The sequence below is a fragment of the Toxorhynchites rutilus genome, chromosome 3 (genome assembly GCF_029784135.1).
Source record: "Toxorhynchites rutilus septentrionalis strain SRP chromosome 3, ASM2978413v1, whole genome shotgun sequence".
Taxonomy (NCBI): domain Eukaryota; kingdom Metazoa; phylum Arthropoda; class Insecta; order Diptera; family Culicidae; genus Toxorhynchites; species Toxorhynchites rutilus.
Genome location: NC_073746.1, coordinates 310,127,583 through 310,132,582, shown reverse-complemented (window position 1 = coordinate 310,132,582; position 5,000 = coordinate 310,127,583).

Below are 5,000 nucleotides of genomic sequence, written 5' to 3'. Positions count from 1 at the left end.
GCAATGTGTAAAACACTGCCCCGCCGACAATAACACTAAGTCCCAGAAAGCGTCCAAGTCCCCCCAGCATACAGCACACAACAGCGCTGCGCGAGCCAACCCCCGCAGTACGCAATGTGTAAAACACTGCCCCGCCGACAATAACACCAAGTCCCAGAAAGCGTCCAAGTCCCCCCAGTATACAGCACACAACAGCGCTGCGCGAGCCAACCCCCGCAGTACGCAATGTGTAAAACACTGCCCCGTCGGCAATAACACCAAGTCCCAGAACGCGTCCACGTCCCGGAATGCAAAGTGTCAAGTGTTGGAAAAGTCCCCCGCACAGCGCACACAACACAACAGCGCAACGGTTTGTTGAATTTCTCACTGCGCAAGCCAGCACTCGCAGTACGCAATGTGTAAAACACTGCCCCGCCGACAATAACACTAAGTCCCAGAAAGCGTCCACGTCCCGGAATGCAAAGTGTCAAGTGTTGGAAAAGTCCCCCACACAGCGCACACAACACAACAGCGCAACGGTTTGTTGAATTTGTCACTGCGCAAGCCAGCACTCGCAGTACGAAATGTGTATAACGCTGCCCCGTCGGCAATAACACCAAGTCCCAGAAAGCGTCCATGTCCCCCCAGCATACAGCACACAACAGCGCAACAGTTTGTTTAATTTCTCACTGCGCAAGCCAACTCGCAGTACGTGTAACAATGCCCCATCAGCATCGGTGCGGCACAGTAGCTTGCGCAGTCTTGCCCGGGTGCGTCGTGTTCCGTAAGAGAGAAGTCCCACCGTGGTAGCTTAGTGCTGCCCGCGCTGGCGGCTTCTCTCTTTTTTCATTAAATCACTTTGCGCCTGGTAATATGCAATCGTGCGTGTGTGTGAAATCATTCCATGTCCTGGAATGACAAGTCTCAAGTGCACAACACAACACACAACAGCTCTGCACGAGCCAGCACCCGCAGTACGCAGTGTGTATAACACTGCCCCGTCGGCAATAACACCAAGTCCCAGAAAGCGTCCATGTCCCCCCAGCATACAGCACACAACAGTTTGTTCAATTTCTCACTGCGCGACCCAGCGCGCAGTACGTGTAACATTGCCCCATCAGCATCGGCGCGGCACAGTAGCTTGCGCAGTCTTGCCCGGGTGCGTCGTGTTCCGTAAGAGAGAAGTCCCACCGTGGTAGCTTAGTGCTGTCCGCGCTGGCGGCTTCTCTCTTTTTTCATTAAATCGCTTTGCGCCTGGTAGTATGCAATCGTACGTGTGTGTGAAATCATTCCATGTCCTGGAATGACAAGTCTCAAGTGCACAACACCCGCACACCAGCACCCGCAGTACGCAATGTGTAAAACACTGCCCCGCCGACAATAACACTAAGTCCCAGAAAGCGTCCAAGTCCCCCCAGCATACAGCACACAACAGCGCTGCGCGAGCCAACCCCCGCAGTACGCAATGTGTAAAACACTGCCCCGCCGACAATAACACTAAGTCCCAGAAAGCGTCCAAGTCCCCCCAGCATACAGCACACAACAGCGCTGCGCGAGCCAACCCCCGCAGTACGCAATGTGTAAAACACTGCCCCGCCGACAATAACACCAAGTCCCAGAAAGCGTCCAAGTCCCCCCAGTATACAGCACACAACAGCGCTGCGCGAGCCAACCCCCGCAGTACGCAATGTGTAAAACACTGCCCCGTCGGCAATAACACCAAGTCCCAGAACGCGTCCACGTCCCGGAATGCAAAGTGTCAAGTGTTGGAAAAGTCCCCCGCACAGCGCACACAACACAACAGCGCAACGGTTTGTTGAATTTCTCACTGCGCAAGCCAGCACTCGCAGTACGCAATGTGTAAAACACTGCCCCGCCGACAATAACACTAAGTCCCAGAAAGCGTCCACGTCCCGGAATGCAAAGTGTCAAGTGTTGGAAAAGTCCCCCACACAGCGCACACAACACAACAGCGCAACGGTTTGTTGAATTTGTCACTGCGCAAGCCAGCACTCGCAGTACGAAATGTGTATAACGCTGCCCCGTCGGCAATAACACCAAGTCCCAGAAAGCGTCCATGTCCCCCCAGCATACAGCACACAACAGCGCAACAGTTTGTTTAATTTCTCACTGCGCAAGCCAACTCGCAGTACGTGTAACAATGCCCCATCAGCATCGGTGCGGCACAGTAGCTTGCGCAGTCTTGCCCGGGTGCGTCGTGTTCCGTAAGAGAGAAGTCCCACCGTGGTAGCTTAGTGCTGCCCGCGCTGGCGGCTTCTCTCTTTTTTCATTAAATCACTTTGCGCCTGGTAATATGCAATCGTGCGTGTGTGTGAAATCATTCCATGTCCTGGAATGACAAGTCTCAAGTGCACAACACAACACACAACAGCTCTGCACGAGCCAGCACCCGCAGTACGCAGTGTGTATAACACTGCCCCGTCGGCAATAACACCAAGTCCCAGAAAGCGTCCATGTCCCCCCAGCATACAGCACACAACAGTTTGTTCAATTTCTCACTGCGCGACCCAGCGCGCAGTACGTGTAACATTGCCCCATCAGCATCGGCGCGGCACAGTAGCTTGCGCAGTCTTGCCCGGGTGCGTCGTGTTCCGTAAGAGAGAAGTCCCACCGTGGTAGCTTAGTGCTGTCCGCGCTGGCGGCTTCTCTCTTTTTTCATTAAATCGCTTTGCGCCTGGTAGTATGCAATCGTACGTGTGTGTGAAATCATTCCATGTCCTGGAATGACAAGTCTCAAGTGCACAACACCCGCACACCAGCACCCGCAGTACGCAATGTGTAAAACACTGCCCCGCCGACAATAACACTAAGTCCCAGAAAGCGTCCAAGTCCCCCCAGCATACAGCACACAACAGCGCTGCGCGAGCCAACCCCCGCAGTACGCAATGTGTAAAACACTGCCCCGCCGACAATAACACTAAGTCCCAGAAAGCGTCCAAGTCCCCCCAGCATACAGCACACAACAGCGCTGCGCGAGCCAACCCCCGCAGTACGCAATGTGTAAAACACTGCCCCGCCGACAATAACACCAAGTCCCAGAAAGCGTCCAAGTCCCCCCAGTATACAGCACACAACAGCGCTGCGCGAGCCAACCCCCGCAGTACGCAATGTGTAAAACACTGCCCCGTCGGCAATAACACCAAGTCCCAGAACGCGTCCACGTCCCGGAATGCAAAGTGTCAAGTGTTGGAAAAGTCCCCCGCACAGCGCACACAACACAACAGCGCAACGGTTTGTTGAATTTCTCACTGCGCAAGCCAGCACTCGCAGTACGCAATGTGTAAAACACTGCCCCGCCGACAATAACACTAAGTCCCAGAAAGCGTCCACGTCCCGGAATGCAAAGTGTCAAGTGTTGGAAAAGTCCCCCACACAGCGCACACAACACAACAGCGCAACGGTTTGTTGAATTTGTCACTGCGCAAGCCAGCACTCGCAGTACGAAATGTGTATAACGCTGCCCCGTCGGCAATAACACCAAGACCCGGAAAGCGTCCACGTCCCGGAATGCAAAGTGTCAAGTGTTGGAAAAGTCCCCCACACAGCGCACACAACACAACAGCGCAACGGTTTGTTGAATTTCTCACTGCGCAAGCCAGCACTCGCAGTACGAAATGTGTATAACGCTGCCCCGTCGGCAATAACACCAAGACCCGGAAAGCGTCCACGTCCCGGAATGCAAAGTGTCAAGTGTTGGAAAAGTCCCCCGCACAGCGCACACAACACAACAGCGCAACAGTCCGGCACTGATATTAAGTCCAATTCGATAACACAATAACACCAAGGCAACATCGAGGGTAAGAATGCGCGTGTCAAGTGTGATGAAAAGTCTCCCCCACACAGCGCACACAACACAACAGCGCAACAGTTTGTTTAATTTCTCACTGCGCGAGCCAGCACTCGCAGTACGCAGTGTGTGCATCGGCCCGGCACTGGTATTAAGTCCAATTCGATAATACAATAACACCAAGCCAACATCAAGCACAGCACAGCACAACAGTTTGTTTTATTTCTCACCCGCAGTACGCAGTGTGTATAACATCGACAACGACGCGTACATGACTATTGAAAAAAAAAAAACAACACATTCACACATTGGTCACGCATCATCATCTTTACCTACGGGAAAACTGAAACTGTTGGAAAAAAGTTCAACTATTGAAAAAATGTCAACTATTGAAACAAGTAACCAACTATTGAAACAACCAACACCTTAGGCACGGCCCAAGTACAAGTACGAGTTCAATAGTAGGGTTACCCCCCATCGGAATATGACCGACACCCGGCACTGGTACCGATTGCGGTGCGTGAACATTTCCCGACCCAGCATGGTGTCTCGGCTAGTGGTACAAGTCTATCCAAGGCACCCCTATAACGATGCCCCCAGTGCGGTATATACCCATGCCGAGGCAACGTTGGTATGACCATGTTTTACACTATTGTGGGGAAAGTTGGTGAGTGAAAAGTTTGAGGCATAACTTGCGAAGCTTGTATGGATGTTCGGTAGTACGATGCCGTACGGGTGGGGTCAAGTTACTGTCGGTAGGGTCGAACGTCTATCGAATCCAGTGAGTCGGATGGCCATCCATCGGAAGGGGGTAACCCCGACGGGTGAGCGTCATACGATTCCGGTGAGCTTCGCATGTCGAACCACCCCCCTGGTGGTGGTAAGATGTGCGTACTCCAGTGTGTGGTGTCGGGTCGTGCGTTGTGAGCGTCGAAGGGGCATAAGGCGATTGTCGCTCTCTCGTGTGCCATGCGAACCCTGTGCAGTACGGTGTGTCGAACATTGAAATACCTCCCATGTAAGACGCATCGCACCAGTGCAGGTAGTAGCACCACACGGGTAGTGACCGCTCTCTTGCTCCGAGTTTTTTTTCTCCCTGTTATGCCTCCTCCGCGCTAGGCGCTAGGCTGTGGTAGGTACGCGGTAGGGGAAAAAAAGCATACGCTCGCTCGCTCGCTCGCTCGGGTCTCGGGTGGGTCGTGTTTACATCAAA